Raw genomic sequence first — 24,525 nt, forward strand, 5'->3', positions numbered from 1 at the left:
AGCCACCCTCTGGTTTGTCATGCTGGCTCAAATGCAGATGGCACAGCAGACTGCCGCAATATGAAAGCATGCCAGGATACCAGGCATGACCTGTATGATTCACTGAGTATGGTCGCACACCAGCTGGACATTGAGGGAGTTGAACCCTTTCAGTTTTGGTACATCTCAGAGTTGAGATGCGGCATCCGCAAAGTGATGTGCATGCAATCAATGGCACCTGCACCATGGGGAAGCCTGCAATCCTCGCAAAGCCCCGTGATCGTTCCGCCTGCTGCTCTCTTGCCAGTGAGAAGGAAATGTATTCAGCCCTCCTGAAATACAGAGCCTCCATTATCTCCCTTATGCAACAGTGCATGGCAAACTGAGAGATATTGCAAATATCTCCTGCTCCCATCGGGAAGGAACTCTGTGATGCATTCTTGTATTCTTTCATCATTATTGGCGGTCCCTCGAACGAGGATGACTTGCTTCCACGAGTTCACAGGTGTTTAAATGAAGGACCCGATGTTCCAGTGCTGAACTCCAATTGAGGGGGTGGAAGATGCCTGTGTGTAAATTTTTTTAACGTGTGGTGACTGTTGCACACCAGCCACCACTTGGGCCTGACAGAGCTAGGTCTTAGTCCAGTGGCAAGGATTAACCAAGACGACATGAGACCTGCTCTGCTGCACGGAGCTAGTGCGCACACATATCGCAGTATGGGCCGGCCCGTGCTGCCCCTGAGTCCTCGGCTCTTCTGGGCCCTGTACCCTCATCTGTCGCACCTCCGCCATGATCATTCGCTGCTCCTCCACCATAAACATTCACCGCATCTCGCACAAACACTCGCCGCTCATCCACCCCGATCTTTCCACTCCTCCATACCTGGGTCCTGCCGATGTTCCTGCCCACACTCCAAAACGGCGACCAGGGTTTTCATGACATCACCCAGTCGCCCATCTCAAATCGTCGCACACTTGGAGCAGCTCGCGCTGGAGGTTGAAGTGGTATGCCACTTGACTTGCCCTTGAGAATGTGGTGGTGAGCCGCATTCTTGAACCGCTGTAGTCCATGTGGAGAAGGTGCTCATACAGTGCTGTTAAGGAGGGAGTTCCAGAATTTTGACCCAACGCCGATAAAGGAGCACTGATATATTTCCAAGCCAGGATGGTGTGTGACTCGGAGTGGAACCTGGAGGTGAAGGTGTTCCCATGCACCTGCTGCCCTTGTCCTTCTAGGTGGTAGAGGTCATGGGTTTGGGAGGTGCTGGGTCATTCCTTAACTCTATCTGTCCTACTCAGGCTTGTAATTGTGGGAACAGGAGCAGATCAGGAGATGGCTGATTTCTGCCATGAAGTTTACTGTCTTGAGCCTTTAGAGACCATTTCATTCAAAGTAAATATATTCAGGAGCCCACTGTTTGCTGCCATGTTTGTGCCAGCTCATTTTACTTTTGTAACTAAGAGACAGAAAGACATTTTGTCAGTGCTTGTTTTTTGGAAACATTTCAGTCATGTTTTATGGAGCTCGAAAAACCTGCTTTAAGAAATGATATTAAATTCTACCATCCGTTCCAAAAATGATCTTCCATCTAATTGATCAATTCATTCCTGCTTGTCTATTCCAGGAGAGGCTTGATACAGTCCCATCATTAAATTATCTCAGGAATAATTTGCACAATTAGTATCAAGAAATGGATGTTTTCTTGCCTACAAAATAATGTCCCTTTGCTTGCAAGGCTTCCTGGCATAATACACCAATGGGAATCTTCACACCTTACACCAAACTATATTCTCATTTGATTTTCAGATTTCATTTGTTGACCTAATATAACATTTGGGAACCCATCATTTAACCCCCTTTTGGATCTGATTATTTATAAACCTCCATACAAACTACATGTATTTGCCTTTGCAATCAAATGTTCCTGGTAATCTTTGTTGTTCTGATGATCAAACATCTTGACCAAATATGTGCTAGGACCACATATCTTCACTACTCTTCCTGTTAACCCCTTCAACTACTTATGGTGATGGTTCTTCACTCTAACCTGATTCAATTTCAGACTTCTCTCTCTTACTCTACTTCTATCATGATTCTCTTTCTGTCTTAATTGATTCTCTTCTACTGACTGTCAAGTTTGGCTTTAACAATAAGAACCTGGTTCATGGCTGTCATTTGAGAAACAACTCTGCTGGTGTTCTACCAGTAGTTATATGAGTATTATGATAAGTATTATGATAAGTAGTCAGAAAATTTGCCAATTTGTGGTCCAACGACAACTGCCATTTCTTTGGATTTGGATCCAACATTTGCTTGATGAGAGCACGTTTTACAATGTGTACTGTGTGCTCTGCTGCACTATTTGAAGCAGGGTGGTATGGTTGATCCTTGGTATATTTCACACCATGAACTATGCAAATTCTTCTGAACAAAATTGTGGCCCATTATCAGACACAATTTCATCTGGGAGGCCATATGAAGAAAACAATCTTCACAAATTGTTATTATTTTCCACATCAGTAACACCTCCACCCACTTTGAATGGCTATCAATCACAATTAACAAATGCTGTCCTTCTCGCACAGCAAAATCTACATGTAACCTTTGTCGCACCCTAGGAGACCATTTCCATGGCTGTAATGGTACTGATGGTGGTTTTTGCTTACCGATTGACATGTACACTGACGAACGATTTACTCTATGGGCTAGAATTTCCTCTCAAATTGTCCATTTACCACCCAGTTACCACCCATTTTCATAAAAAATGTAAATTACCACCCATTACTGCTCCCGATTAGCGGCAGCAGGAATTTAGGCCTGCCATTACCGTCGGCGTTGCTGCAAAGCGCCTGCCTACTTTGGAGATCAAAAGAAGTCAGAAAATTCCCTCCCAGCCCATTAAATTCCATTAAAATCTGTTTTTTAAGGCCCGCTACCGCCCGTTAACATTGCGCTGGATACCGCCCATTTCTGAAGTACTTACCTGACTTGGGCCCAGCTTCATAGTGACCCAGAAGATCGTGGATAATGAAGAAAATCCATTTTTGATGCAAATGTAATATGTGCTGTACATATTAACAGATATGTGAGGTTTCGACAACATGACCACCACTACTGTACTGAAGTGATTATATGCAGAAAATGAACTTTTGTATAATTTTACTGTGACTGGGAGAATTGGGAGAACCTTTTGTTCAATCGGCTTTGGGCTGACATATATGCTGAGTATCTGCTAGAATTTGGTTCTGTGTTAGCTGATTGACACTTCGACTTTGTGGTGGACTGGAACATAACCTCATGAATGTGCAAACATTGTATCAGGAAGTCTATGAAGGATTGTGACCTCTAAAAGCCTTGTAAATGATTGGATTGTGTAATAAAAAGTTCTCATATTATAAGGGGTATTCAAAGAGGCTCATTGTCTCATACACACACCAGGCACTGAATTAACTCCCAGTACAGGATTACAGAGAGAAAGGGGCTCACTGTCTCACACGGAGCGGGGAGGGATTGTGTCCACGCAATGGGGCCTCATCCAAGTCACTGTGTGTACATAATGACCTGAGAGGGGGTGGGGGGCAGGGGGGAGGAGAGAGTCAGTCACTGGGTGTGCAAGGAGACCTGAGGAGCGGGGGGGGGAAAGGGAGTCAGTCACTGGGTGTATTGGAAGACCTGAGGAGGCAGGGGAAGGGAGTCAGTCACTGGGTGTACAAGGAGACCTGAGTGGGGTGGGGGTGGGGTGGGGAAGAAGGGAGTCATTCACTAGGTATACATCCAAGTAACCATTCTTCACGTGACTTGACAGTGTGGTCGTGGGGCTATTCAACTGTAGCAGGTGTCACAAGTATAATGTGTGCACCTGTGAGAATGCACACAGATTGCTAGAGCTGTTGCATTGTGAGTGGCTTACCCAGTTATGTAATGTTCACAAGACTCAAGAAAATCTGAGTCAGTTGGGCCTAGGTCATCCAAGATAAGGTATGAGTTTACAAGGGACACCGTCAATCACACATTTAAAGTGGTCTTTCCTAAAAGTTGTCAAATGGCATATATTTTCCTTCCTAGAAGTGAGTGACAAACAGTACAATAATAAGTTTAATTGAATAAAATGTTATATAAAAGTAGTAATTTTTAAAAATATTAATGTAATAAAATAAAAATTTTTATGAATACAAATTTTGACAACAACAAACATTATAAACAACAAAAACAACATCAACAACAAGACCCTGCACCCTCCCACAATTATACCTGCGGCCACCTTTCCCAACGGGAGGGGTGGGGGAAGCCAGAATGTCAGCATTATGTTTGGGGGTTTTGGAGAAGATGGAGGTGCTAAGGATCCATCTTTAAAGTCGGAAGAAACTGGTTCCTCCCGACAATTAGGTGCTGTCACCATTGGCGGTAGGGCACCTTGGGGTGCAGTGCCATATCCCACAACCGTCGATTGCCACATAGCATTGGCATTGGCAATATGGGTATTCTCCTTCACCGCGGCAATCAGCTCCGCCCTGTCCTCCGATTGGCAGGTTGCTAAAGCCATGATGTTTTCAGACAACCCAGCAATAGATTGAAGGAGCTCTCGAATCAAGTCGATGCTCATCCTGGACAGTCCCACCATGTCCAGGCTAGCATCGGCCCGTCGCAGAGCATTCCCATTTTGGCGCATGAGCCGCCATGGATTCACCACGGAGGTCGGTGTGTGTTGTTGCAGTCAGCTTGGTCCCGCTTCCTTGGACCGGAATCCAAGAAAGTTGGATTCCAACGAGGAACCGGTGGCCGCAGGTAGAAATGACCCTTGAAGCACTGCCACCCCTCCCTCCTCATGCAACACCAGTGTTACAACGCTTTGAGGAATGTTCTCCTGCAGCTCCTCCAGCACCATCTCCTCCGTTTCCTCCACCACCATCTTTTCATTTCATCTCCCCTGCAATGACTCCTCTCTGAGAGCGGCAGGCAGCTCCACCTCTGCAACTATAAAAACATAACATTAATGGTTGGTGACAAGGGAGGGGAGGGGTCAGAGGTAACATCAGAGCAATTCACGTTGCACAGGCTTATGTGGAGAAGAAACATTTTTTACTGAGAATCATTACCTCAAAGTATCATAAGCAAAGTATAGAGAAAGTACATGACATAACAAAACTTCAGTCCCAACCAGTTTGGTTTGCAAGTGGCACAGTGTGATCAAACAAAAATCATGCCACAACTAACAACATTTCTTGATCCCAGCATTACATTACATTCTACATTATATTGCAATAAGATTGAATTACATGACCGCAGTACAGTCCAGGGATTATGCAGACTTACCCTCTGGGAGAACTGGGTTCGGCACCAACATACGTGGCGGTGCAATCATATGCCCCTGTGAGGGCTGCAACACGTTGCTCCAGGTCCATGAGAGGAATAGTCTTGTGCAGACCACCGCCCGTTTTGCGTAGCTCCGCCCTATTGCCGGCTAGTTTTTTCTGCAAAGGTGACAAAAAATGTGTGAACTAATTTGACAGCTACTAATACCGAGCACACACATACATACATACATACATACATACACAATATATTGGTACACATCCCCAATTAACCATCCCCCAGCCTTTTCATCAACAAGTGCACGATTTAAGTTTTGTTAGCATGCAAATGTTGCATGATGAACACATTAAAATACAGAGGACTAAGACAATGAGATTGATGATGGGAAATAAAAATGACACCAAGCTTTACAACATAATAAAACGTGTCACTACTTAAGAATAAATCGTCAGTGCATGATAAATGTTAGTACTTACTCTCTCAGACTGAACAATGTCATTCCACCGTTTGCAGCACTGGTTCGGCCCACGCAGCACAGGCGCAACGGAGGACTCTGCCTCAGTGATCTATTGCCATAACCACTGATACACGAACGGTGACGGTTTCCCTCGCCCACCCCGTGTTAACTCATTCCAACAGGCCTCCACTTCGCCCATCAATTACTCTTGGACTACCTCCGAGAAACAAGTGGCCCTTTTTATTCAACCTAACTCCCTCTCCACTTGCATGGCTTGATTCTCCATTCTTTTGATATTTAAATATATATATATATTTACAATTTAAGTAATTATTTATTATTATTATTGTTATTAATAATATGATTTTTTAATTATTATTACTTATATTCTTAATTATATTCTTTCATAATATAATATAATTGTGAAAATAGTAAAGAATCCTCAAAAAACCTAAAAAATCCTCACAGCTTCTCTCTCACTGACATGCACTAACCTCTGCAGCTTCAAAATGTTGAGTGCTGTCCTTCTTTTCTCTGTGCATGTGGGGGGGTCACCCTTTGACCCCGAAATCGTGGAAAAATGGCCATGCAAGTGCAGAGAAGCTTTTCTGGCCCTTTTGGACAGCGGTTCTGCTTTCCTTTATCCAGGTAAGCTGATCGCCGACTTTTGTCCCGGTTTGGCCGCCCACTGCACTCCACTCCCGCACCGCTTCACCGCCGCTGACATGGATGACCCGAAAACCTCGGGAGTGCACACCAGCAGTATTCCGGTGGTTAAAAAGATGCAATCGCCGGAATACCGCTAAGGATCGGGTGGGGGCGATCCGCATGCATATTCCAGCCGTATATCTTTATCTAAACCTGGCCATCATAAGTAATTGCGTGCAAAACTCTTGGTCAAGCACATTCCCAGGTGCTGGTCATGAAGATCTCCTAATAATTTGGACTTGAACTTATTTGGAATAACTACTCTTGCACCCCACATGGTACAATCTTTATCCATTGGTATTTCATTCCTACAAATGAAGTATGGATCAATATCTTCTTCTGATACTTGGTTTGGCCGGCCATTTGTTATGTAATCATACACCTTTGGCATAACTGGGTCACGTTTGTTGCTCTACTGATCTCTTCAGCTGTGACTGGCAGTTCATCAATGTATGAAAAATAGAATATTTCTTGTACCTTAGAGATAATGTTCTCAGTCTCTAGTCTTTTGAGTTCTTGCTCAACTTTCTTCTTGAGTGCGATGTGGCTTGCAGTAAACTGGTCGAGCATCCTTCTGCATGCTAACACTCACCTTGAAACCTTTGATCGGACTGCCTGTTTCATAGAACACCTTCGGATATTGCTTGATGATATAATTTTTTAAAGCAAATCTCGTTTCAACACAAAAAAAATCTCATTCCAATCCAGCTTCGGTGATCCCAACCAATTTCTACCTAAAAGCAGGCCACTATAAAAGAAACAAGGTCTGAAACTGATCTTTGTATTTCACCAGTATGGTGAGATGTCCTACCACAGGGATTTGCTCTCCTGAGTAACCTCGCAACTCTATGTTCGATTTCATCCATCTGGAACTCACTCAACTTGTCGAGATGTAGCGATTCCATTACTATGCTCATAGATGCACCAGTGTCGATTTCCATGAGTATCTTGGCTCTTGCAATGTCTACTCAGATACTTCACGAATCGCTGTGAGATACCTTTGTTCTCCTGATGATGTGTATCTCCAAAACCTTCTTGTGCTGTTGCCTTTCTTCAATGCTTTGTAGTCTCTGGCGATTGCTACTTCTAGTATTGAACATCGGTTTACTCTTCAGTCGGCAGGCCTTCGCAAGATGCCCAGTTTTCTTGCAGAAGAAACATTCTGCCTTCATGTATGGACAACTTTGAATGGGGTGTTGTCCCAGACACCGACAGCACAACTTCAATGCTCTGTTCCCTGAGCCAGTTGCTGAGGCCTTGGGGCCCAACTGCCTTTTTCTTTTAACCTGTAGCCGATTCACCTTGGTTGTCTGATGACTGGAAATGGTGCAAAATTCTTGGGGGTATTGGTCAGTCATATCCATCGACATAGCTGTCTGACAAGCTAATTCAACAGTCAAGTTATGGGTTGTCAACAACTTTCTTCTGATTGCTTCAGTTTTTATCCCACAAACAATACTCAGTCCTGAAAACTTCCAAAATGACAGCGAATGGATAGCTTTTTTAATACTACAACATACTCCCTGATACTCTCGTAAATTTAATTGATCGCATGTTCTGAAACGATAACATTCAGCAATTTCCAGGGGCTCAGGATTGCAGTGCTGGTCTAACTTGCTTAGAATCTCTGTCAGTGTTGTTTCCTTTGGCTTGACAGGAACAAGCAAAATTTTCAGGGTTTCATACACCTCGGAGCCTACTTCAGTCAAGAAAATAGATGTTTCTGTTCTAACACCTCCCGGTTACAGGTTTCATCATCAGGGACTTCGATAATACTATTTGCAGTGAAAAGCATTTCTAGCCACTCCACATATGCTCCGAGAGACTCTCGGTCACAGTGGAACTCACCCAAGACTCTGACAGTTCAGCTAAATGTGCTTATAATTTACTTTGGATATTTTAGCTCTTCGGCAAAACAAAGAAGCTCTCAAAGTCTTTCTGTTGATTGGCTGAGTCACCTACCAACAAAAATTTCAGCTAGGGAATCCGATTATCCTATCCTATTATCGCCAATGTGATATATTCTTTACGACATCCCAAACACACTGCATACAAGTTAGCTCTTACTGGAACTGTCATCATGTGACTTGTCACATGACACTTTTATTGTTATACATCAGGAGTTGCACTACCACAGTAGTCCACTAGGTGGAGCAGTATATTACAAACCCAACACATAAAAGTTCATGGTCACCATCAATTTCGATGCTGTCCTCGCATTGTTCTAAAGTTGCGGTTGTGGATGCAGCAAGTGACAGATTTCAGTGAGGACATCCTTGGTGAAGCACAGACATCTCAGTGCTTTGTTCTTTTCTGAGGTTCAGGTAGGAGAATTGCTCCCCGATCACTTTGGGCGGATATGGCCTCCTACTGAGAGCTCTTCCCCCACCCCCCCGTCATCCTCCTCCCTCTACCCACAGCTTCTCCTGCTCTGAGTCGCGGACAAGCCCCCTGGACCTGATGGCTTGCATCCTAGGGTCTTAAAAGAAGTGGCTGCAGAGATAGTGGATGCATTGGTTGTAATCTACCTAAATTCCCTGGATTCTGGGGAGGTCCCAGAGAATTGGAAAACCGCAAATGTAATGCCCGTATTTAAAAAAGGAAGCACACAGAAAGCAGGAAACTATAGACCAGTCAGCCTAACATCTGTCATTGGGAACATGCTGGAGTCCATTATTAAGGAAACAGTAGCGGGACATTTGGAAAAACATGATTCAACCAAGCAGAGTCAACTTGGTTTCATGAAAGGGAAATCATGTTTGACAAATTTGCTGGAGTTCTTTGAGGATGTAATGAGCAGGGTGGACAAGGGGGAACCAGTAGATGTGGTGTATTTGGATTTCCAGAAGGCATTTGACAAGGTGCCACATAAACGGTTACTGCACAAGATAAAAGTTCACGGGGTTGGGGATAATATATTAGCATGGATAGCGGATTGACTAACGAACAGAAAACAGAGAGTCGGGATAAATGGGTCATTTTCCAGTTGGCAAACAGTAACTAGTAGGTGCCGCAGGGATCGGTGCTGGGGCCTCAACTATTTACAATCTATATTAATAACTTGGATGAAGGATACGAGTGTAATGTAGCCAAGTTTGCTGATGATACAAAGATGGGTGGGAGAGCAAATTGTGAGGAGAAATCTGCAAAGGGATATAGACAGGCTAAGTGAGTGGGCAAGCATTTGGCAGATGGAGTTTAATGTGGGAAAATGTGAGGTTATCCACTTTGGCAGAAAAAAAAGAAAAACAAATCATAGTTTAAATGGAGAAAAATTGCAAATTGCTGCAGTACAGAGGGATCTGGGGGGTCCTTGTGCATGAAACACAAAAAGTTAGTATTCATGATCAGCAAGTAATCAGGAAGGCAAATGGAATGTTAGCCTTTATTACAAGGGGGATAGAGTATAAAAGCAGAGAAGTCCTGCTACAACTGACAGGTTATTGGTGAGGCCACACCTAGAGTATTGCGTAAGTTTTGGTCTCCGTATTTAAGGAAGGATATTGGAGGCTGTTCAGAGAATGTTCACGAGGTTGATTCTTGAGTTGAGGTGGTTGACTTATGAAGATAGGTTGAGTAGGTTGGGCCGATACACATTGGAGTTCAGAAGAATGAAAGGTGATCTTATCGAAAGATATAAGATAATAAGGGGGCTCGACAAGGTGGATGCAGAGATGATATTTCCACTTATAGGAGAAATTAAAACCAGGGAGCATAGTCTCAGAATAAGGAGCCACCCATTTAAAACTGAGATGAGGAGAAATTTCTTCCTCAGAGGGTTGTAAATCTGTGGAATTCTCTGCCCAGAGAGCTGTGGAGGCTGGGTCATTGAATATATTTAGGCGGAGATAGACAGATTTTTGAGCGATAAGGTAATAAACGGATATGGGCTATCTCCCATAAGCAATCTTAACAACCTATCACAGACCTTCCCTTTTGTTCTTTCTTCCCCTCCCCCTTTCAGTGTTTGTTAAGAATTTGTTCTTTTCGAAAACTCTCCAGTTCTGATGAATGGTCAGAAACCCGAAACGTTAACTCTGTTTCTCTCTCCACAGATGCTGCCTGACCTGCTGAGATTTCCAGCATTTTCTGTTTTTATTCAAGATTCCAGCATCTGCAGTATTTTGCTTTTGTATGAGTGTTCAATTCACTGCCACTTCTCTTCTAGGAATGCCAACCTTGAAGAAGCTCTGCTCTTCCCTCAGAGGAGATTTCCATTTGTCTCTTTTACCTTGTTCATCTTTGCTTTCTGTTTCCCTTCTCGTGTTTGATCAAGTATCTGCCAAGACTCGCTTTCACAGCCACATCTCTTTCCTCATTAACTGTCTCCGCCTCAGTCTTAATCTACGTGGATTCCAACTGAAATTCCACCCAGCTATCTCCGAGATATTCAGCGTTCCTCCAACCACTGCTCTCGCTGCATCCTGGGATCCACACACAACGCTATGTACCGCCACATGCGCACTCTCAACCTCTCTCTCAGCAGCACCGACTCACCCTATCTCTTAAGCTGTTCTGGTCCGGAGTTCCATTTCATCCTTCGACTCATCCAGCGCTTTACATAAGAACATAAGAACATAAGAATTAGGAAGAGTAGGCCATCTAGCCCCTCGAGCCTGCTCCGCCATGGCTGATCTGGCCGTGGACTCAGCTCCACTTACCCGCCCGCTCCCCATAATCCTTAATTCCCTTATTGGTTAAAAATCTGTCTATCTGTGATTTGAATACATTCAATGAGCTAGCCTCAACTGCTTCCTTGGGCAGAGAATTCCACAGATTCACAACCCTCTGGGAGAAGAAATTCCTTCTCAACTTGGTTTTAAATTAGCTCCCCCGTATTTTGAGGCTGTGCCCCCTAGTTCTAGTCTCCCCGACCAGTGGAAACAACCTCTCTGCCTCTATCTTGTCTATCCCTTTCATTATTTTAATTGTTTCCATAAGATCACCCTTCATCCTTCTGAACTCCAACGAGTAAAGACCCAGTCTGCTCAATCTATCATCATAAGGTAACCCTCTCATCTCCGGAATCAGCCTCATGAATCGTCTCTGTACCCCCTCCAAAGCTAGTATATCCTTCCTTAAATAAGGTGACCAAAACTGCACGCAGTACTCCAGGTGCGCCTCACCAATACCCTGTACAGTTGCAGCAGGACTTCCCTGCTTTTGTACTCCATCCCTCTCGCAATGAAGGCCAACATTCCATTCGCCTTCCTGATTACCTGCTGCACCTGCAAACTAATTTTTTGGGACTCATGCACAAGGACCCCCAGGTCCCTCTGCACCGCAGCATGTTGTAATTTCTCCCCATTCAAATAATATTCCCTTTTACTGTTTTTTTTTCCAAGGTGGATGAGCTCACATTTTCCAACATTGTATTCCATCTGCCAAACCTTAGCCCATTCGCTTAATCTATCTAAATCTCTTTGCAGCCTCTCTGTGTCCTCTACACAACCCGCTTTCCCACTAATCTTTGTGTCATCTGCAAATTTTGTTACACTACACTCTGTCCCTTCTTCTAGGTCATCCATGTATATTGTAAACAGTTGTGGTCCCAGCACCGATCCCTGTGGCACACCACTAACCACCGATTTCCAACCCGAAAAGGACCCATTTATCCCGACTCTCTGCTTTCTGTTAGCCAGCCAATTATCGATCCATGCTAATACATTTCCTCTGACTCCGCGTACCTTTATCTTCTGCAGTAACCTTTTGTGTGGCACCTTATCGAATGCCTTTTGGAAATCTAAATACACCACATCCATCGGTACACCTCTATCCACCATGCTCGTTATATTCTCAAAGTATTCCAGTAAATTAGTTAAACATGATTTCCCCTTCATGAATCCATGTTGCGTCTGCTTGATTGCACTATTCCTATCCAGATGTCCCGCTAGTTCTTCCTTAATGATAGCTTCAAGAATTTTCCCCACTACAGATGTTAAACTAACTGGCCTATAGTTACCTGCCTTTTGTCTGCCCCCTTTTTTAAACAGAGGTGTTACATTAGCTGCTTTCCAATCCGCTGGTACCTCCCCAGAGTCCAGAGAATGTTGGTAGATTATAACGAATGCATCTGCTATAACTTCCACCATCTCTTTTAATACCCTGGGATGCATTTCATCTGGACCAGGGGACTCGTCTACCTTGAGTCCCATTAGCCTATCCAGCACTACCCACCGAGTGATAGTGATTATCTCAAGGTCCTCCCTTCCCACATTCCCGTGACCAGCAATTTTTGGCATGGTTTTTGTGTCTTCCACTGTGAAGACCGAAGCAAAATAATTGTTTAAGGTCTCGGCCATTTCCACATTTCCCATTATTAAATCCCCCTTCTCATCTTCTAAGGGACCAACATTTGTTTTTGTCACTCTTTCCTGTTTTATATATCGGTAAAAGCTTTTACTATCTGTTTTTATGTTTTGCAAAAGTTTACTTTCGTAATCTATCTTTCCTTTCATTTTGTGGTTTCTTAGTCATTCTTTGCTGTCGTTTAAAATTTTCCCAATCTTCTATTTTCCCACTAACCTTGGCCACCTTATACGCATTGGTTTTTAATTTGATACACTCCCTTATTTCCTTGGTTATCCACGGCTGGTTATCCCTTCTCTTACCGCCCTTCTTTTTCACTGGAATATATTTTTGTTGAGCACTATGAAAGAGCTCCTTAAAAGTCCTCCACTGTTCCTCAATTGTGCCACCGTTTAGTCTGTGTTTCCAGTCTATTTTAGCCAACTCTGCCCTCATCCCACTGTAGTCCCCTTTGTTTTAGCATAGTACGCTCATTTGAGACACTACTTCCTCACCCTCAATCTGTATTACAATTTCAACCATACTGTGATCACTCATTTCGAGAGGATCTTTTACGAGGAGATCGTTTATTATTCCTGTCTCATTACACAGGACCAGATCTAAGATAGCTTGCTCCCTTGTAGGTTCTGTAACATACTGTTCTAAGAAACAATCCCGTATGCATTCTATGAATTCCTCCTCAAGGCTACCCCGTGCGATTTGATTTGACCAATCGATATGTAGGTTAAAATCCCCCATGATTACTGTCATTCCTTTTTCACATGCCTCTATTATTCCCTTGATTATTGCCGGCCCCACCATGAAGTTATTATTTGGGGGCCTATAAACTACGCCCACCAGTGACTTTTTCCCCTTACTATCTCTAATCTCCACCCACAATGATTCAACATTTTGTTCATTAGAGCCAATATCGTCTCTTACAAGTGCCCTGATATCATCTTTTATTAACAGAGCTACCCCACCTCCTTTCCCTTCTTGTCTATCTTTTCGAATTGTCAGATACCCCTGTATGTTTAATTCCCAGTCTTGGCCACCCTGCAACCATGTTTCTGTAATGGCCACCAAATCATACCCATTCGTAATGATTTGTGCCGTCAACTCATTTACTTTATTTCGAATGCTGCGTGCGTTTAGGTAGAGTATTTTAATACTAGTTTTTAAACCATGATTTTTAGTTTTGACCCCTCCTGCAGCCCCTTTATATTCATACATATTGTCCCTTCCTGTCACCTTGTGGTTTACACTTACCCCAGTGCTACTCTGCACTGTTGCCTCTTGCCTTTTGCATTCTTTCTTGGGGTCCTGTTTATCTAAGTTCTCACCCACTCTAACTAGCTCAGAGCCCTCTCCTGGGTTCAGAATACTCCTTGCATTGAGGCACCGAGCTTTCATGCTTGCCTTTTTATTACACTTTGACCCTTTAGAATTTTGCTGTACAGTGGCCCTTTTTGTTTTTTGCCTTGGGTTTCTCTGCCCTCCACTTTTACTCATCTCCTTTCTGTCTTTCGTTTTTGTCTCCATTTTGTTTCCCTCTGTCTCCCTGTCTTGGTTCCCATCCCCCTGCCATATTATTTTAGCGCATCCCTAACAGCACTAGCAAACACTCCCCCTCGGACATTGGTTCTGGTCCTGCCCAGGTGCAGACCGTCCGGTTTGTACTGGTCCCACCTCCCCCAGAACCGGTTCCAATGCCCCAGGAATTTGAATCCCTTCCTGCTGCACCACTGCTCAAGCCACGTATTCATCTGAGCTATCCTGTGATTCCTACTCTGACTAGCTCATGCCACTGGTAACAATCCTGAGATTACTACTTTTGAGGTCCTACTTTTTAATTTAGCTCCTAGCTCCTTAAATTCGTCTCGTAGGGCCTCATCCCTTTTTTTACCTATATCGTTGGTACCAATGTGCACCACGACAACTGACTGTTCACCCTCCCTTTTCAGAATGTCCTGCACCTGCTCCGAGACATCCTTGACCTTTGCACCAGGGAGGCAATATACTATCTTGGAGTCTCGGTTGCGGCCGCAGAAACGCCTATCTATTCCCCTTACGATTGAATCCCCTATCACTATCGCTCTCCCACTCTTTTTCCTGCCCTCCTGTGCAACAGAGCCAGCCACAGTGCCATGAACTTGGCTGCTGCTGCCCTCCCCTGATGAGTCATCCCTCTCAACAGTATTCAAAGCGGCGTATCTGTTTTGCAGGGGGATGACCACAGGGGACCCCTGCACTACCTTCCTTGCACTACTCTTCCTGCTGGTCTTCCATTCCCTAGCTGGCTGTGGACCCTTTACCTGTGGTAAGACCAACTCGCTACACGTACTACTCAGGTCATTCTCAGCATCGTGGATGCTCCAGAATGAATCCACCCTCAGCTCCAATTCCGCAACGCGGACCGTCAGGAGCTGGAGGCGGATACACTTCCCGCACACGTAGTCGTCAGGGACACTGGAAGTGTCCCTGAGTTCCCACATGATACAGCAGGAGCATATCACGTGACCGAGCTCTCCTGCCATGACTTAACCTTAGATACACTTAAATTGGCAACAACAATACTAAAGTTTACTCACTGTTATAGAAGAGAAAAAAGAAAAACTACTCACCAATCACCAGCCAATCACTTAGCCCCTTGACTGTGACGTCACCTTTCTGTTTCTTTCTACTTCTTTTTTGCCTTCTCCCTGTCGCTGTACAAGCCTCTCGCCAATCCCCGGACTCACGCCTCAGCGACGCACCTCCCAACTGCTGAACTCGCGGCCTTTATAGGCCTCTCGCCAAAGTCCTGACTGCCTCTCCATGCACCTCCTCGACACTGGGCCCCGGACTCCCTGCTGTGCCTTTTATAGGCCTCTCGCCGAAGTCCCGACTGCCTCTCCACGCACCTCCTCGACGCTGGGCCCCGGACTCCCTGCTCTGCCTTTTATAGGCCTCTCGCCGAAGTCCCGACTGTCTCTCCACACACCTCCTCGACCTTCCTTTCTTTCAGGTGTCGAGGCATGTAAGCTCCAACAACTCTTGGACCCTAACGCCCCTCTGGTACCTTCTTCCCCCACACTTCCCTCTGATCCCATCTCTTCTTCCAATCTCACCGCCTGCTGTGTTTTCACTATCCTCTCTGACCTTCCCCTCTCTGACCCTGAATGATCAGTCCTCAGCAAAGGCCTGAGCTTCATCCCCTTACACCCCCACCTCAATGAATTTCGACCTCGGCAAGATGCTGAGCTCTTTTTCCGCCACCTTTGCCTCCTGTCCACTTCTTCAGCCGGGTGTCTTCCCCCTGCACAACTGACCCTTTCTCCCATTTTCAGAATTCTCACTCTATCTGGACCCCTACCTCTGGCCTCTTACCCTCTCTAGAATTCTTCATTGCAAACTGCCGACGGGACATCGGCCGGCTCAATTCCTCTGCTCCCCTCACTCACTCCAACCTACCTCTCTCTGAACTTGCAGCACTCCGCTCGCTCAGATCTAACCCCAACTTTGCCATTAAACCTGCTGACAAGGATAGCACTGTTGTTGTTTGGCGAACCGACCTCTACCTTGCAGAGGCTGATTGCCAACTCTCTGACACCTCCTTCTACCTCCCCCTGGACCATGACCCCACCACTGAACATCAAGCCATAATTTCCCAGACCGTCACTGACCTCATCTCCTCTGGGTATCTTCCTTCCACAGCCAGCAACCTCATAGTTCCACAACCCCGCACAACCTGCTTCTACCTCCTTCTCAAGATCCACAAACAGGACTGCCCCGGTAGACCCATCGTTTCAGCCTATTCTTGCCCCACGGAACTTATTTCTTCCTATCTTGACTCTATTTTTTCTCCCCTTGTCCACTCTCTTCCCACCTACATCCGCGACTCCTCCGATGCCCTCCGTCACTTTAACAGTTTCCAGTTTTCCGGCCCCAACCGTCTCCTTTTCACCATGGACATCCAATCCCTCTACACTTCCATCCCCCACCAGGACAGCCTGAGGGTGCTCCGCTTCTTCCTCGAGCAGAGGCCCAACCAGTCCCCATCCACCACCACTCTCCTCCGCCTAGCTGAACTTGTTCTCACATTGAACAACTTCTCCTTCAACTCCATTCACTTCCTCCAAATTAAAGGTGTTGCTATGGGAATTCGCATGGGTCCTAGCTATGCCTGCCTTTTCGTGGGATATGTGGAACATTCTTTGTTCCAGTCCTACTCGGATCCCCTCCCTCACCTCTTTTTCCGGTACATTGAATATTGTATTGATGCCGTTTCCTGCTCTCGCCCTGAATGAGAAAATTTCATTCACTTTGCATCCACTTTGCATCCCTCACCTTCACATGGTCCATCTCCGACTCTTCCCTTCCCTTCCTCGACTTCTCTGTCTCCATCTCTGGGGATAGGCTTTCAACCAGTATTCACTATAAGCCCACTGACTCCCACAGCTACCTGGACTGCACTTCCTCCCAACCCCCAATCCTGTAAAGATTCCATTCCATTCTCCCAGTTTCTCCGTCTCCATCGCATCTGCTCTGATGATGCCACCTTTCACACTAGTGCCTCTGACATGTCTTGCTTTTTCTTCAACAGAGGCTTCCCCTCTGACATGGTTAACATGGCCCTCGACCGTGTCTGTTCTATTTCCAGTACCTCAGCTCTCACCCTTCCCCTCCCTCTCAAAACCATGATACTCTCCCTCTCAAAACCATGACAGGGTTCCCCTTGTCCCCACCTTTCACCCCGCCAGCCTCCACATTCAATGGATTATCCTCCGCCATTTCCGCCACCTCTAGCGTGATCCCACCACCAATCACATCTTCTCCTCCCCTCTCAGCATTCCAAAGGGACCGCTGCCCTCCCACAACACCCTGGTCCATTCCGCAGATACCCCCAGCACCCCCTCCCGTTCCCACCGTACCTTTCCGTGCAAGCGCAGGAGATACAATATCTACCCTTTTACCTCCTTCCCTTCCCACTCTTCCCAAATATTCCAGATGAAACAGCGATTTATTTGTACTTCTTTCTATTTAGTACACTGTATTCACTGCTCACAATGTGGTCTCCTCTACATTGGGGAGACCAAACGTAGACTGGTTGACTGCTTTGCAGAGCACCTCCGTTCAGTCCGCAAGTGTGACCCTGAGCTTCCAGTTGCCTGTCACTTTAATTCTCCACTGCATTCCCACTCTGACCTCTGTCTCTTGCACTGTTCCAACGAAGCTCAACGCAAGCTCGAGGAAGAGCACCTCATCTTTAGTTTAGGTACTTTACAGGCTTCTGGACTCAACATCGAGTTGAAAAATTTCAAAGCGTAACCGCTGCCAATCTTTGTCTCCCTCCCCCCAGAGCCTGTTTCTTTCATTTTTTGTCTCCTGTCTCTAATGGCAGTTGGTCATAATGCCACCATTCACACCCTATCTCGACGAATATTTTTCTAACTCCTGGCATTAGCATTTGAATTTGGGCCATCATCTCTAATCTCTCCTGTCTTCCACCTTATCACAGACCTTCCCTTTTGATCTTTCTTCCCCTCTCCCTTTCAGTGCTTGTTGAGAATCTGTTCTTTTCGAACACTCTCCAGTTCTGACGAAGGGTCATCGACCCGAAACGTTAACTCTGCTTTCTCTCCACAGCTGCTGCCTGACCTGCTGAGATCTACAGCATTTTCTGTTTTTATTCCAGATTCCAGCATCCACACTATTTTGCTTCTGTAAAGGGATATGGGGAGCAGGCAGGGAAGTGGAGCTGAGTCCATGATCAGATCAGTCATGATCTTATTAAATGGCAGAGCAGGCTCGAGGGGTCGTATGGCCTACTCCTGCTCCCATTTCTTATGTTCTTATGCCTCTGCTTATTCTTCCTTTCATGCTGTAGGCCAGGTGGAATGCTTATGTGTACACCCATGTCTTGGAGCAAGTGGTCTGTGCAGAATCTATGAAGTCAGGATAAAGTCCTTCAGTACTCCCAGTAGACTTTAGCAACTTGTAATAACTGTACAAACCACCAAACATTTCTACAAACTCATTAATAGCCAGTAGATATCAATCAGCCACTACTCTGCAAGTAGGTGATGATCCTTTTAAATAGTGCTGGAGTGGGGGGGCGGGTGTCCTTCCTGCTGCTGAGCACGTGTTCAGCTGTGCGTGTTTAAGAGAGTTTAAGTGTTGAGCTCCAAAATGGCAGTGCTGGCATCACATCAGCGTTGCACGCTGATTGACGTCACGAGCTGCCTACTCTACATACCTCCAGTGCACGCTCCCTGCACCCACGCTAATGATGTACCCAAGCTGACTGGAAGTGTGCATGCGCATTGCCGCCGATGCCATTTTGGACCTGAATCGGTACCTGTAGCACCCAAATGCTACAGAGCTACGGAGTTGAATTTTTCAGCCTTCAACTCTTGGCTGAATGAATTAGAATTTGCCGTGTTGATTTTATCCCTACACTTCTTGTGCATACCAGGTGAGTGGGCAGTTCCAGATCAGCAGATTACTTATCTGCTCAGATCCCCACCATTGCCAACATTTTGGATATTAACCTGCAGGGTATTGCAGGTGATTGACGTGCCCACAAAAATCAGATAGAAGGCTTGTAAATATATGCAAATTATGTCAATAGGGCCTCAGTGAAACTTTACCTCGGCAGGTACAAACTTTGTAGCTGGTCTGAAGACAGAAAATGCCCTTTTGGCAAAACCGTCCCTTGTGGTGACAGCAGGCGTAGGAATGCTCCTCTGAGCCCCATAAGGAAACTCGTGGTCTCTGTTACACCAGACTCCCTCCCATGAGACCCTCCTGAAACCCCTTTCCCACCGCTTACCTGAAAGCTGGCATGTAGAAAGTGGAATGGCGGTATTTAGATGTGTCCTGGCGGTTAAAATTCCCATGGCTTCTGTTGAGTCCTTAACTCTTAAACATAATCACACGAGGCACGTACTGCAGACACAGTCACTCTGTGACCTTCACCTTTATTACCTGGACCAAGGAGTGCTGGCCCTGCGAGGGGCCTCCCCTAATATACCTGAATCTCCAGGTAAGGAGTATCTCCCACAAGTACACCCGCTGTGGTCAAGGTGTGCATTTCTAGTAAGTATGTACAGTATGTAGTGATTACATGAGGGTTACAATTGTGTAAGGGTTACAGTAGTATGCTGGTTACATATATGACATCACCTCCCCCTTACGTCTTTTTGACTCAAAGGTTAAGTCTATCAGATGGTCGACGTTCTCTCATGGAGCGCCGCAGTTGAGGCTCTGGTGGCTGAGCCTTGGCATATGTTTCTGTCACCTGAGGTGATTCCGGCCTGTCCAGGCTGGCCGCAGGGACTGTGCATGCTGGTGATTGTCCTTGTTGCTCGTCCACTGGCAGTGGTGTGGTTGACATCTCATGCTCTACTTCATGTTCATCGGTGTCTATGCTGAACCTTTTCTTTACTTGGTCCAAGTGTTTGCGGCATATCTGACCATTATTGAGTCTGATCATTATGACCCTGTTCTCTCTTTACCAATTACGGTGCCCTCCAGCCACTTGGGTCCCAATGTATGGTTAAGTACAAATACCGGATCATCCATTTCTATACACCTCTCCCTTGAGTTACGATCGTGGCACTCGGTTTGGGATTGGCGCTTGCCTTCAACAATATCTGCCAGGGTTGGGTGGATGAAGGACAGCCGCGTTTTGAGCGTGCATTTCATGAAGAGTTCCGCTGGCGGAACTCCCGTGAGCGAGTGCGGCCGGGACCTATAAGCCAGCAGGAGGCGCGATAGGCAGTACTGCAGAGAGGGTCCTTGGATGCGGAGCATGCCTTGCTTTATGACTTGGACCGCACGTTCCGCCTGGCCATTGGAAACCGGCTTGAACGGTGCCATCCGGACATGTTTGATGCCATTACCCGACATAAACTCGTGGTATTCATGGCTGGTGAAACACGGGCCATTGTCGCTGACCAGAATGTCCGGTAAGCCGTGGGTCGCGAAAACTGTGCACAGGCTCTCCACGGAAATGGATGTCGTGCATGAGTTTAATGTGATGCACTTGATCCATTTCAAGTATGAATCGACAATTATCAAGAACATTTTTCCCATGAACGGGCCCGCATAGTCCACGTGAATGCGTGACCAAAGCTTGGTGGGCCAGGGCCACGGGCTGAGCGGTGCCTCCATGGGGCCGTTGCCCAGCTGGGCACATGTCGTGCACCTGCGAACCCAGTGTTCCAGGTCTGAGTCAATCCCCGGCCACCATACATGTGACCGGGCAATGCCCTTCATTAACACGATGCCAGGGTGCTCGCTGTGGAGTTCCCTGATGAATGCTTCCCTCCCCTTCTGGGGCATGACCACTCGGCTGCCCCATAGCAGGCAGTCGACCTGGATGGAGAGCTCATCCATCCGTCTCTGAAACAGTCTGACCTCCTCGGGGCACTCCAGGGAGACAAAAGGCACAGCAGGGAGTCTGGGGCCCAGCGTCGGCAGCAGTCGGGAGCAGCATCGGAGGTGCGTGGAAAGGCCTATAAAAGGCACAGCAGGGAGTCCGGGGCCCAGCCTGAAGGCTTTGTGTCTTAATGCAAGGAGTATTCGTAATAAGGTGGATGAATTAACTGTGCAAATAGATGTTAACAAATATGATGTGATTGGGATTACAGAGACGTGGCTCCAGGATGATCAGGGCTGGAAACTCAACATCCAGGGGTATTCAACATTCAGGAAGGACAGAATATAAGGAAAAGGAGGTGGGGTAGCATCGCTGAATAAGGAGGAGATTAATGCAATAGTTAGGAAGGACATTAGCTTGGATGATGTGGATTCTATATGGGTAGAGCTGCAGAACACCAAAGGGCAAAAAATGTTAGTGGGAATTGTGTACAGACCTCCAAACAGTAGTAGTGATGTTGGGGAGGGCATCAAACAGGAAATTAGGGGTGCATGCAATAAGGGTGCAGCAGTTATAATGGGTGACTTTAATATGCACATAGATTGGTCTAACCAAACTGGAAGCAATACGGTGGAGGAGGATTTCCTGGAGTGCATAATGGATGGTTTTCTAGAGCAATATGTCGAGGAACTAACTAGGGGAAGGCCATCTTAGACTGGGTGTTGTGTAATGAGAGAGGATTAATTAGCAATCTCGTTGTGCAAGGCCCCTTGGGGAAGAGTGACCATAATATGGTGGAATTCTGCATTAGGATGGAGAATGAAACAGTTAATTCAGAGACCATGGTCCAGAACTTAAAGAAGGGTAACTTTGAAGGTATGAGGCGTGAATTGGCTGGGATTGATTGGCGAATGATACTTAAGGGGTTGACTGTGGATGGGCAATGGCAGACATTTAGAGACCGCATGGATGAACAACAACAATTGTACATCCCTGTCTGGCATAAAAATAAAAAAGGGAAGGTGGCTCAACCGTGGCTATCAAGAGAAATCAGGGATAGTATTAAAGCCAAGGAAGTGGCATACAAATTGGCCAGAAATAGCAGCGAACCCGGGGACTGGGAGAAATTTAGAACTCAGCAGAGGAGGACAAAGGGTTTGATTAGGGCAGGGAAAATGGAGTACGAGAAGAAGCTTGCAGGGAACATTAAGACAGATTGCAAAAGTTTCTATAGATATGTAAAGAGAAAAAGGTTAGTAAAGACAAACGTAGGTCCCCTGCAGTCAGAATCAGGGGAAGTCATTATGGGGAACAAAGAAATGGCGGACCAATTGAACAAGTACTTTGGTTCGGTATTCACTAAGGAGGACACAAACAACCTTCCGGATATAAAAGGGGTCAGAGGGTCTAGTAAGAAGGAGGAACTGAGGGAAATCCATATTAGTCGGGAAATAGTGTTGGGGAAATTTATGGGATTGAAGGCCGATAAATCCCCAGGGCCTGATGGACTGCATCCCAGAGTACTTAAGGAGGTGGCCTTGGAAATAGCGGATGCATTGACAGTCATTTTCCAACATTCCATTGACTCTGGATCAGTTCCTATCGAGTGGAGGGTAGCCAATGTAACCCCACTTTTTAAAAAAGGAGGGAGAGAGAAAACAGGGAATTATAGACCGGTCAGCCTGACATCGGTAGTGGGTAAAATGATGGAATCAATTATTAAGGATGTCATAGCAGCGCATTTGGAAAATGGTGACATGATAGGTCCAAGTCAGAATGGATTTGTGAAAGGGAAATCATGCTTGACAAATCTTCTGGAAATTTTTTGAGGATGTTTCCAGTAGAGTGGACAAGGGAGAACCAGTTGATGTGGTATATTTGGACTTTCAGAAGGCTTTCGACAAGGTCCCACACAAGAGATTAATGTGCAAAGTTAAAGCACGTGGGATTGGGGTAGTGTGCTGACATGGATTGAGAACTGGTTGTCAGACAGGAAGCAAAGAGTAGGAGTAAATGGGGACTTTTCAGAATGGCAGGCAGTGACTAGTGGGGTACCGCAAGGTTCTGTGCTGGGGCCCCAGCTGTTTACACTGTACATTAATGATTTAGACGAGGGGATTAAATGTAGTATCTCCAAATTTGCGGATGACACTAAGTTGGGTGGCAGTGTGAGCCGCGAGGAGCAGGCTATGAGGCTGCAGAGTGACTTGGATAGGTTAGGTGAGTGGGCAAATGCATGGCAGATGAAGTATAATGTGGATAAATGTGAGGTTATCCACTTTGGTGGTAAAAACAGAGAGACAGACTATTATCTGAATGGTGACAGATTAGGAAAAGGGGAGGTGCAACGAGACCTGGGTGTCATGGTACATCAGTCATTGAAGGTTGGCATGCAGGTGCAGCAGGCGGTTAAGAAAGCAAATGGCATGTTGGCCTTCATAGTGAGGGGATTTGAGTGCAGGGGCAGGGAGGTGTTGCTACAATTGTACAGGGCCTTGGTGAGGCCACACCTGGAGTATTGTGTACAGTTTTGGTCTCCTAACCTGAGGAAGGACATTCTTGCGATTGAGGGAGTGCAGTGAAGGTTCACCAGACTGATTCCTGGGATGGCGGGATTGACCTATCAAGAAAGACTGGATCAACTGGGCTTGTATTCACTGGAGTTCAGAAGAATGAGAGGGGACCTCATAGAAACGTTTAAAATTCTGATTGGTTTAGACAGGTTAGATGTAGGAAGAATGTTCCCAATGTTGGGGAAGTCCAGAACCAGGGGTCACAGTCTAAGGATAAGGGGTAAGCCATTTAGGACCGAGATGAGGAGAAACTTCTTCACCCAGAGAGTGGTGAACTTGTGGAATTCTCTTCCACAGAAAGTTGTTGAGGCCAATTCACTAAATATATTCAAAAAGGAGTTAGATGTAGTCCTTACTACTACGGGGATCAAGGGGTATGGCGAGAAAGCAGGAATGGGGTACTGAAGTTGCATGTTCAGCCATGAACTCATTGAATGGCGGTGCAGGCTAGAAGGGCCGAATGACCTACTCCTGCACTTATTTTCTATGTTTCTGTGTTTCTATCACCCGTCAGGACACATTTCTTGTTCATGGATAGGAGGGGGTCCCTGTTGGTCCAGAGTTTGATCTGGCGGACTATGATGGGGGAGCCTGCGTGTCAAAAGCCTCAACGGCCATGACCATCTCAGCGCTTTGTTCCGTGGCCCCCTCGGTGGTGGCAAGGGGAAGACTGCTGAGCGCGTCAGCGCAATTTACGGTGCCTGGCCGGTGCCGTATGGTGTAGTCATACGCAGCCAGCGTGAGAGCCCATTGTTGTATGCGAGCTGACGCATTTGCATTGACCGCCTTGCTGTCGGACAACAGAGAAGTTAACGGCTTGTGGTCCGTTTCTAACTTGA

The sequence above is a fragment of the Pristiophorus japonicus genome, chromosome 5 (genome assembly GCF_044704955.1).
Source record: "Pristiophorus japonicus isolate sPriJap1 chromosome 5, sPriJap1.hap1, whole genome shotgun sequence".
Classification (NCBI taxonomy): domain Eukaryota; kingdom Metazoa; phylum Chordata; class Chondrichthyes; family Pristiophoridae; genus Pristiophorus; species Pristiophorus japonicus.